This window comes from Carettochelys insculpta, chromosome 3 (assembly GCF_033958435.1).
Source record: "Carettochelys insculpta isolate YL-2023 chromosome 3, ASM3395843v1, whole genome shotgun sequence".
Taxonomy (NCBI): Eukaryota; Metazoa; Chordata; order Testudines; family Carettochelyidae; genus Carettochelys; species Carettochelys insculpta.
Genome location: NC_134139.1, coordinates 27899342 through 27911192, shown reverse-complemented (window position 1 = coordinate 27911192; position 11851 = coordinate 27899342).

Genomic DNA, 11851 nt, shown 5'->3' with positions numbered 1-11851 from the left:
TGTGGCCAAGCAGCCCCTTTGCTAGCTGCTCAAAGGCCACGGCATTGCAGCAATGGACCTCCTTTTGTTGGAGGACCTCCTCATCCTTCCATAGGGAGAGGAGGTCCTGGATCTTGGCCTCTGTCCAGGAGGGGGCTCAGCACTCCGGGGCCTGGCCCGCTGTAGCCAGACAGAATTCCCCTGCTCTACTCCATCTTGCCTCTCTTAGGTGCTTCAGAGCACAAAGGGCCAAAGGAAACAGCCCAGTCTTGGAATGCCTGAGAGCACAGATGCGCTAATCTCAAGCACACTCTTTGATGCCTCAGAGCACAGATGTACTGCCTCATCATGACCCTGAATTGACCGAAACCAGACAACAAAAGACAAACGGGCTAGCAGACGACCAGTGCCTCAGGCTGCCCTTGGACAGTACCAGTGATGGATACACCTACACATCTTCCCAGGAGAGGAATCTCACGCCCATAAGAAAAGAATGCCTAAATTATCTCCACCTCACAGGTGTGAATTAAGTCTCTGAAACTCCCCTGTGAGAACTAGCGTCACGAGACGATCTAACACAATTGGCATCTTTAAGATAAGGAAGAGTGTACATGACCCAAGGGGTATAAAGAAGGGTCCAGCAGCCCACTCTAATTGAGCTCCAATTACCTATACCTGCCGGTCAGGAAGGTCTTTGCCTCACGAGGTCCCAGGGGACGCCCTCCTCATACTTCTTCTTCCCGAGGGATTGAGTGACAGATGCTGGCCACACCAAAGTCAGGTAATGCAGGGGTGAGAATTATACCTGATACGTGTTTTGCTTTTGCGCGCATTTAATAATAGATCTATGAATTAAAGTACTTTGTTATATACTAGCTGCTTGTAACTAAAGAAGTAAAATATAAGCCTTGTAACCATAAAATTAAGCTTTCTCATCAAATAAATATTAACTGTTTAAGTTTTAGCCTGACTCCTGTTACTGTGCAAACCAAACACAAACAAAGAACCCCGGATGGTTTCATCTGTATTAGCATGGTCACTGGTGAGGCATACTGAGAGCTGAGCGCGGGGTCGTGCCGCCTCCATGGGGCAGACTCTTGGAGCACCTGTCAGCCTCCCTAGCTGCCCGCTGCAAAGGGACTTTTCCTGTCCTAGCAGTCAAAGACTCGGGTGAAGGAGGCTGTCAGTACAACCTTTAACATCAACGAAGGGTCCTGTGGCACCTTATAGACTAACAGAAAAGTTTTGAGCATGAGCTTTCGTGAGCACAGACTCACTTCATCAGATGCTGGTCTTGGAAATCTGCAGGGCCAGGTATAAATAAGCCAGAGCAAGGGTGGGGATAACAAGGTTAGCTCAGTCAGCAAGGGTGAGGCTTACTACCAGCAGTTGATCTGGAGGTGTCAACACCAAGGGAGGGGAAGCTGCTTTTGTATTTAGCCAGCCATTCGCAGTCTTTGTTTAAGCCTGAGCTGAGGGCGTCAAATTTGCAGATGAATTGTAGCTCAGAAATTTCTCTTTGGAGCCCGGTCCTGAAATTTCTTTGCTGTAGGATACCTACTTTTAAGTCTGCTACTGTGTGTGGCGTGGGAGATTGAAGTGCTCTCCTACGGGTTTTTGTATATTGCCATTTCTGATATCTGATTTGTGTGTGTTTATTCTTTTACGTAGAGACTGTCCAGTTTGTCCGATGTATATAGCAGAGGGGCTTTGCTGGCACATGATGGCATAAATTATATTGGTAGATGTGCAGCTGAATGAACCCACAATGGTGTGGCTGATCTGGTTAGGTTCTGTAATGGTGTTGCTGGTGTAGATATGTGGGCAGAGCTGGCAACGACGTTTGTTGCATGGATGGGTCCCTGAGTTAGAGTGACTGTGGTGCAGTGTTTTGTTGCTGGTTAGGATTTGCTTCAGGTTGGCAGGCTATCTGTGGGCAAGGACTGGTCTGCTTCCCAAGGCCTGTGAAAGTGGGGGATCATTGTCCAGGATGGGTTGTAAATCCCTGATGATGTGCTGCAGAGGTTTTAGCTGAGGACTGTAGGTGATGGCTAGTGGTGTTCTGTTGGTTTCTCTCTTGGGCTTGTCCTGTAGCAGGAGGCTTCGTGGCACATGTCTGGCTCTGTTGATTTGTTTTCTCCCTTCCTCAGGTGGGTATTGCAGTCTCAAGAATGCTTGGTGCAGATCCTGTAGGTGTTTGTCTCTGTCGGAGGGGTTGGAACAAATGCGGTTATATCTAAGTGCTTGGCTGTAAACGATGGATCGTGTGGTGTGTCTGGGATGGAAGCTGGAGGCATGAAGGTAGGCGTAGCGGTCAGTGGGTTTACGGTACAGGGTGGTACTGATGTGTCCATTGTGTATAAGCACGGTAGTGTCAAGGAAGTGGATCTCCCGTGTAGATTGGTCCAGGCTGAGCCTGCTGTTGGGGTGGAAGTTGTTGAAGTCCCGGTGGAATTCCTTCAGAGTCTCCTTCCCATGGGTCCAGATGATGAAGATGTCGTCAATGTAGCGTAAGTAGAGATGGGGCGTTAGTGGATGAGAGCTAAGGAAGCGCTGTTCCAGGTCAGCCATGAAAATATTGGCATATTGAGGGGCCATGCGGGTACCCATAGCTGTGCCGCTGATTTGAAGGAATATATTGTCGCCAAATCTGAGATAGTTGTGTGTGAGGATAAAGTTACAGAGCTCAGCCATCAGATGTGCTGTAGCATCATCAGGGATACTTGTCCAGACAGCATTTATTCCATCTTTGTGTGGGATGTTGGTATAGAGAGCCTCTACATCCATGGTGGCTAGGATAGTGTTTTCTGGTAGGTCATCAATGTCTTGCAGTTTTCTCAGGAAGTCAGTGGTGTCTCAGAGATAGCTGGGAGTGCTGGTGGCATAGGGTCTGAGGAGAGAGTCCACATAACCAGACAGTCCTTCAGTGAGAGTGCCAATGCCCGAGATGATGGGGTGTCCAGGATTTCCAGGTTTGTGGATCTTGGGTAGTAGGTAGTAGGTAGAATAGCCCCAGACGGGGTTCTAGAGGTGCGTTGGTATAAATCTGTTCTTGTACTTGTGTAGGGAGTGTCCTGAGCAGATGGTGTAGTTTCTTAGTGTATTTCTCGGTGGGATCTGAGGAAAGTAGCCTGTAAAATTTGGTATTGGAGAGTTGTCTGGACGCCTCCTTCTGGTAGTCAGACCTGTTCATGATGACTGTAGCTCCTCCTTTACCTGCCTCCTTGATTATAATGTCAGGGTTGTTTCTGAGGCTGTGGATGGCATTGCGTTCCGCACGACTGAGGTTGTGAGGGAAACGATGCAGTCTCTCCACAATTTCTGCCTGTGCACGTCAGCGGAAGCATTCTATAGATAGGTCCAGACTGTTATTTCTACCCTCAGGAGGATTCCACATGGAGTTATTCTTCTTGTGCTGCTGGAAGGGTGTCTGTGTAACGGTGTGCTGGTCAGTGTTGTGTTGAAAGTATTCTTTGAGTCTGAGACGGCGAAAGTAGGCTTCCAGATCACCACAGAACTGTATTATGTTTGTGCGGGTGGTGGGGCAAAAAGAGAGTCCCCAAGAAAGAGCAGACTCTTCTGCTGATCTGAGTGTGTAGCTGGACAGATTGACGATATTGCTGGCTGAGTTAGTGGTACCACTGCTGTGGCTCTGTGTGGCAGGCAGGAGTTTGAGGCACCCATCAGCCTCCCTGGCTGCCCGCTGCAAAGGGACTGTCTGTCCTAGCAGTTAAAGACTCGGGTAATAATCCTTGGGGCACTTGTCAGCCACCCCTGGCTGCCCGCTGTGAAGGGACTGCCTGTCCTAGCAGTTAAAGACTTGGATGAAGTAAGGGCACACGTGGTATCTCATCAGGCCATTGGCTAACACCCACCCCCTGGGATGACTCCCCACTGTCCTTGGAGGGCCCCTGAAGTTGGCGGGGGTCCAGGAGGCTGGCCATGGATCCAGGTGTTGTGGGAGACTGGCTAGCTGTCCCAGTGGCTGGTGAGCTGGAGAGCAGTGTGGCCTCACTGTTGCCTGCACTCTCTCAGCTTCCTGCCTGAGGGTTTCTGGGAGCCTCTGTCCTTAAGCGCGGCCGGACAGTGGAGCCATAGAGCTCTGTCTGTGCTGTGAGCAGTGCCGCCGCCACCATGGAGGACTCCCTCTTTTGAAAGAGCAGGCTGCAGAGCATCTACACTTGCTCTCTTTCGAAATTATCTTTCGAAGGAGGTTGCTCTTCCCATCCCAGGAAAGGAGAACTGACTTCAAGAGAACACAGGAGTTCTTTTGAAGTTACTTTCGAAAGTGCGTGGGGAGTGTGTAGACTCTCTGTGGGTTCTTTCAAAAGAGCGCAGTCTCCCGATCTGGATTTTGAAAGTACTTGCTAGTGTAGACGCAGCCAGAGTGTATAAAAAAGTCTATAAAAGAAAGAGGAGACATATTTAAGAGGCAAATAGGAAAGCTTTATGTGAAATTCATCTTGGTTACATTAAAGCACAGCAGAGGCCAATATGGTTAAATAGGGACGTAAAAGCAATAAGCAAAAGGCTGCTAACAATATAATGAATCTATTTTTAAAATAGAAAAGCAGAAGCCAATTAAAAAAGAACAGTTAAAGGACTACAGCAAAATAATTTAATTTCAAATAGCAGGGACTATTTTAGCTATGGCAGCACAAAATTGGAGAGAAACATAAAAACTGCATTTTTACATAGGATGAAAACTAAGAGCTGCTAAGCAGAGATCTACTTATGTCCTGATACAATAAAAGAGCATTTGGATTGGTCTCACTCACAGCAGGCATAAATAGAATGAGAACAATCAAAATAATGGTAGCAGAGAGAAACCTGGAGGAAATAAGTAAGCTGGGCACAGTGGAATTCCTATCCATGAATAGCTTTTGTCCATATCATCTTCTAACAACATTTGCAAACCATCATTCTAGATAAATATGCCTTCTAAAAACACGTTTATTTCATGCTTCTATAAGAAGCAGACAATTAATATATATAAAAATCACAATGCTATTTTCTCAGTTCCAAGTGGTGAGCACAATGAAACCTGTGGATAGAACGATATAATAGTAATCATGTGAGTGTGTGGGTACTGAATCCTTTTATATGATGAGTATTTATATTAATCAACCTGACCCAGATCACATGACGATAGCCAAGCAATAGTTAGTTTTTATATCCATACCCTTGCATGTCAGACCATTATTACAAGTTATGGGCAAGTTGGTGTGAAAGCAGTACAAGTTCCTCTGAAATATGGATCCGGTCCTGTGTCTTAGCAAATAACAATGGTTAGCACAGGTAGCTACAGATAAGACTTTCCTATCTCAGAGTACTGTGTGTGTTGTTATACTTTGGAAGCTCCAGATTTGTTGACAGGGACCTAAAGGACTTTTAGATTTTCAAGAACTTACCACCGAATAACTCCCACTGAGGCACCAAAATGAGTGGTCAGATCATCAAGAGAACACAGCTCCTATTTAAGCATTTAAGCTTGGCATTTTCAAAAGTCCAAGTGAGTGAGGTGCCAATGGCAGCTGAGTAAAGGAATACTTCCAACACACCAATGAATGGCACTGACCTACAAGATCCCTCCTAGCAACACCACAAGAAATATTTTACACGGACTCCTCCTATTGGATAAAATTAAAGTTTGGACTTCTACAAGGAGGCTATGTCTACACTAGAAGCATCTGTCGACACTAACGTCTGTTGACAGTGTTGTGTCAACAAACTCAGTTAACAGAGTGCACCTACGCACAAAAGCAGATCGACAGAGAAATCCGCTCTGTCGACAGAGAGCAGCCAGACTGCCCTGCGCTCTGGCAACAGAATGGCTGACCGGAATCTCTGCAAACATGCTGCCCGGTGAACCAGAAGCCTTCACTGTCAACAGAAGTGTCTACATTGCACTTCTGTCAACAGAGAAGTATTATTCCTCAAATTTTTAAGGGATAACACTGTCAAGACAAATGCAGAGTTTTGTCCAGACCCTGTTAACACAACTCTTTGGCTACGTCTACACTAGCACATTACGTCGAAGTAGCCTATTTCGAAATAGGCTACTTCGACGAATATTGTCTACACGTCCTCCAGGGCTGGCAATGTCAACGTTCAATGTTGAAGTAGTGACGGGGAACATCGAAAAGAGCCGCCCTGAAAGGAAATGCAGAGTGTCTACACACACAAGCACCCTCTTTCAAAATAAAGGGCCAGGACAGACCGCGGACCGGGTCACAGAGCACACTAGCCCTTCCGGGGCAGCTGCAAGCCGCTCCTTTAAAGGGCCCCTCCCAGACACACCCGGCCTGCACAGCACGAGGTCTGCAGAGCAGTAGCCACTCTCTCACAGACCAAGTCACAGCAGATATGGACACCCAGCAGCAGCTGCAGCAGCTGCAGCAGCAGCAGCAGGAAGTGGAGGCCCTCCAGGCAGTCATCCAGGGGGCAAGTGCCCTGCTAGGTGCTGCCCAGGAGGCTGCCCAGTGGCTCCTGCCAGAGGAGCCCACCCCAGAGGCAGACAGGGATGCCCCTGACCACTGGGCTCCCCTCTTCCTCCCTCACCGGCTGCTCCCCTGCCTCTGGAGCTACCCCACCAGCTCTGAGTGGTGGGAGCAGCTCATCATGTGGGAGTAGGATGATGATATGTGGCTCCGGAACTTCCGCATGCACTGGCAGACCTTTATCGAGCTCTGCCAGTGGCTCACACCAGCACTGAGGCACCACGACACCCGGATGCGGCGCGCCCTCCCTGTGGAGAGGAGGGTCACGATAGTCATCTGGAAGCTGGCCACTCCAGACAGCTATCGCTCCGTGGGACACCAGTTTGGAGTGGGAAAGGCCACAGTCGGGGTTGTCATCACTGAGGTAAGGAGGCCTGGGCATGCACCCACTGGGGGGTGGGGGGGCCGGGTGTGGGCTTGGGGAGGGAGGGACGGAGGGGGGAGGGAGGGGCCAGGTGTGGGGCTGGAAAGAGAGGGGTACTGGGGAGGGATGGGATGGGCAAGTGGGGTACCCGGGGAGGTGCCTGGGAGGGGGGCCTGGGGGAAGGGCCCCGGGGCACCCTGCACAGCCTCATGGGCACCCGTGTTCCCTCCCCACAGGTGGTCCGTGCGCTTAATGCCATGTTGCTCCAGAGAGTCATCCAACTCAGGGACCTGGACGCAGCCGTTGCCAGATTTGCCTCCATGGGGTTCCCCAGCTGCTTCAGGGCCCTGGATGGGACTCACCTCCCCATCCGCAACCTGGACCACAGCGGAGGAAGATACATCAACCGCAGGGGCTACCACTCTGTGGTCTTGCAGGCCATGGTGAACAGTCAGGGCCGCTTCCAGGACGTGTACATGGGCTGGCCCAGCTGCACACACGATGCCCGTGTTTTTAGGAACTCAGGCCTGTGCCGCTGGCTGGAGGCAGGGACCTACATCCCCCAGAGGGAGATCATGGCAGCCTACCCCCTCCAGCCCTGGCTCATGCGCCCGTGCACCGGCCACCTCAACGCCAGCCAGGAGCGGTTCAATGCCCACCTGAACCACGCCCCCCAGGTGGTGGAGAGAACATTTGGCCATCTGAAGGGCCGCTGGAGGTGCCTCCTTGCCCGACTGGACGTCAGCCTCCAAAACATCCCCCAGGTTGTGGGCACGTGCTGCACGCTCCACAACATTGTTGAGAGCAAGGGGGAAGCTTTCATCCAGGGGTGGATGGTCGACGCCGGCACAGGCTTCCCCCAGCTGGCCACTGCACCCAGCCACCAAGCCCACTATGAGGGGGTACGGGTCCGCGAGGCCCTGCGGGCCCACTTCAATCAGGGAGACCCCTGAGCACCTCCCTGTCCTTCCCCAGAAGACCCCACACACACACACAGCCTGCAATGCCCGCACACCTCCCCCAACACCCGCATGCCACCCCCCCAACAAGCACCCGAGTCCAGCATTTTGGAAAATAAAACTTTTTTTTTTTAAACTGGATAACTTGTTTGATTCAACAAAGAAACTGCAACTAATCTACAAAAAGGGGGACAACTATATACATGGGCCAACAGCCGAGCCGTCCACCGGGCCTCCATAAGTCCGGGGTGGGGGTAGAGGGACGCGAGCCCCATCGGGTACGGCTTGCAACCCGCCCCCCACTCCGTGTCCACAGTCACCGGTGTGGCTGGCTAGGTGCTAGGAGGACCGGCAGGTAGGGCCGGTATGCCTCCACTGGCCGGTCTTCAGCCCCAGTGGGCTCTGTGGAGCTTGCCAGTGGTGAGGCGGGCGGGATGGCAGGTGGGACAGCAGGCAGCGAGGCGGGTGGAACAGTAGGTGGGGCAGCAGGTGGTAAGGTGAGTGGAGCGGCGGGGAGGGCGGCCCGGGGGGCAGTGGGGGGTGGGAGCCAGGTGACGGTCTCCCAGAACAACCCGGCTATGTCCCTGCAAACCCCCATAAAGTCCTCCCATGCCACCCACCGCCGGGTGGACTCCTCCTGCTCGAAGCGGAGTCTTTCCTCCGCCACTTCCGCCTGCCGCTGGAGAGCTGCCAGCAGCTGAGGTTCCACCAGGGCCATCCCAAGAGTCCAGCGATGGCGGGACCGTCCTGCTGGCCTTGGGGGTGTCTCCAGCCGCTGGCGGTGGCTGGCCTCCGGCGGGCTGTCGGGGACAACGGACGGTGCCTGGCTGCCTGGGGCATCCGATGCTGCAGCTGGAGAGAGGGAGAGAGGGAGGGGAAGGCTGTTAGTCCAGTGCCCTGGCCCGTGGCCCGTTCCCCCCACCCCCTCTTGGGTGCTGGGTCTCCGTCCCCATCGGTGGGTTTGATGTCCCTGTTGGCTGTCACCATGGCATTGTCCCCCCACCCCCAGGGTCAACACTGAGTTCTGTCCATGGGTACGGGTGCTGATGGGCGCTGATGGTCGTGCCGCCATCCTGGGACTGTACTGTGGCTGGGCATTCATGGATTGGGGTCCACTGGGGGTGTGTGAGGCTCCCGGTCGTGGCTGGTGCCCCCGCCCTGTGGCCCATGGGTGTGTGCTCTGTGGGGTACGTACCTGACCGTCCATTGCCACAGTCGGGGGAAGCCCAGTGGGCGGATGCCTGGCGGGTGCTCCAGGAAGGGAGGTCAATCAGGAGCCCCCCCCCCTCACTGCTGGACCCCTCTTCCGCTGTCCCAAGGGGGGGCTCCTCGGGTGGGCCCCAGGGTGGGGGGCTGGCCTCCAGGCCGAACTCCGTCTCCGAGGCCTGCTGGGGCTTGTCGGCCATGGTGTCAAGAGTGGCTGGGGGGGAGGAGGTGTCCCAGGGGCCCAGGATGGCCCTGAGCTCCCTGTAATAGGGGCAAGTGGCGGGGGCAGCCCCAGACCAGCTGGCCAAGTCCCGGGCCCGGGCGTACCCCTGCCACAGCTCCTTCACTTTACTCCATACATGATCCGGAGTGCGGGCAGGGTGACCCCGGGCGGCCAGGCCCTCAGCCAGTTGGGCGAAAGCTTCTGCATTCTGCCACTTGCTCCCCATCACGTGGAGCACCTCCTCTTCACCCCAGAGCCCCAGCAGGTCTCAGAGCTCAGCCTCCAACCAGGAGGGGCCCCGCGTCCTTTTGGCCCCCCACGTGGCTGCTGGGGGTGCCTGCGTCCCCTCAGGAGGGGAGCCCTGGCGGCGCTCGGGGGGCTGGCTGGAGGCCATGGGTAAAGGCAGCGGGGATCGGGGCCTGTGAGAAGTGTGCAGGGCTCGCACATGCCTGTGCTGCTGCCTGCACACTCTCAGTTTCCTGCCACGGGAAATCCGGGTCGGTGGTGCCTTTAAGGCTGCTGCACACGGCGACCATAGAGCCCCACAGGGGCTGGAGAGAGTGTCTCTCAACCCCTCAGCTGATGGCTGCCCTGGAGGACCCGCAATTTCGAAGTAGAGGGACGCGGATCGTCTACACACACCCTACTTCGACGTTCAACGCTATTCCTCAGATGGGAATAGCAACTTCAACGTCTCGCTGCCTAACGTCAATTTCAACGTCGAAATAGCACCCAGTGTGTGTAGGCACGACGGGTGCTATTTCGACATTGCGCCGGCTACTTCAAAGCAGCCAGCTAGTGTAGACGCACGTGTGTAGATGCTCCCTGAGTTATGTCAACAGAAGCCCCTTCTGCAGACAAAACTCTCTAATGTAGACACAGCCTGAATGTCTCAGCCATGCAGAACAAAACGCTATCCTCAGCCAAATTCAATTTAAGAGGCATGTGGGCTCTTGTAATTTGACAAATAAGCTTCTAAACCCTGGACGCAACATATCAAAATATATGAAATTTCATGGGAAAAAGTCCCTGAGTTATGTCGTTAACATGGGGAATCTAGTAATTTGATGTTCATGGTCTCATAGGTGGTCTAATAGTTAAATGATTTCCCTTTTGAAATACTCTCTGTTATGTAAAACTTCACAGGCCTTTTTTGGTACATTGTTGCATCTCAAATACTGCCAGCCTCCCACTCCCAAAAATAGATTAATACATTTATAAGGAGTACAACTGTGATGACAAATTATTTAAAAAATAGCTTATCCTTGACTGCAGTTGTGCAGAGTAAATCTTCAATTTGGCATTGTATAAGGAAATTCCCATTACATTTCATGAGCAATGACACAATCTTAAGCCTCATCTGACCTTCACTATCAAAAGTACTGCTGAGTAAATGCAGAAGTGTACGGCTAACTCCATGAGGATGTCGTATATATTCTACTTTGTCCCAGCTGGACATATTGAACAACTTACTTATCCAGTTTGAAATTTATAGGATAGATACTGAAACAGAGGCTTCGATCTTACGTCACTTGGTCATCTGGGTCTTCGATTTCTTTCCTTTTGTCTTATTCATGAAACTGAAAATGGAAAAAAGACATCATGGAAAGGTACTGATATTTTATATTACAAGATCCATCACTCCTGCTATCAAAGGGATGTCTCTCACTGGGGCCTTTAGTGCTCTCATTGGAATACTAGTCACAGATGAGAACTCAATATTTCATTTACATTTTACATTTTCTTCCCAACAGTGAAAGGAAAGGAATTATCCCTGCCCCAAGGACTTTACAAACTAGATTCAAAAAAATAAATCAGACTGTAAATGCAATGGGAGATGCAGAAATGGTTTTGTCTTAGAGTTTAATGTGTGTTATACTTATTTGAACTATGTGTTGGTGACATCATTTCTTACCCGAGAGGCATTTGAATGAAACATGGATGGACTCCTTTCACAAGAACCAGTTTCAGGCCCAAGGGAAACAATGGAAAAAAGCACAATGGCTGCAGCTGATACAAAACAAGAGATGACTGTCAGGCTAGAGTGGATCGTGTTAGTTGACCTTTATATTTCCAGAGTTGTTCATGCAGTTAATAGTCTTGCTAAAGCAATAGAACTTAATAATGCAACTTGCAAATTGTCACTGGAAAATAAAGATAAAAAGCAGGACCTTAATGCTAGAAGCTAAAGAAAACAACAATTAAAGGGCTTTGTATGTTATACTGAAAAGGAATGCAATCTCACACCAACCTGCAATGCAAAGCATCACAGTTTCAGAAGAGTCAGCGCACTGCTGGCACACCCTCTCATAGAAGAGATTGGCATAGCAGGTTTCCCCAACTAGCACCATCTGCCAAAAGCCACTCCTGCCGTGTAGTAATCGGGCTTCTCTCATACCTTAGCCCTCTGATCAAGCGGCTTTTAAGTCTATGACCACTAGGGTATTACTGCCCCAAACACATAGGGTCTCACACAGCACAAGGCATCTTATGCCCCTCTGGGGCTCCTCTTACATTCCATTGTTCTGCCTGAGTAGTGGCCACAGTTCAGGGTTCAGCTGCCTGGTCCCAGGCAGGGGCCAAGTCCTGGCTAACTAGCCCAACACTCTGCCCCTGTGCC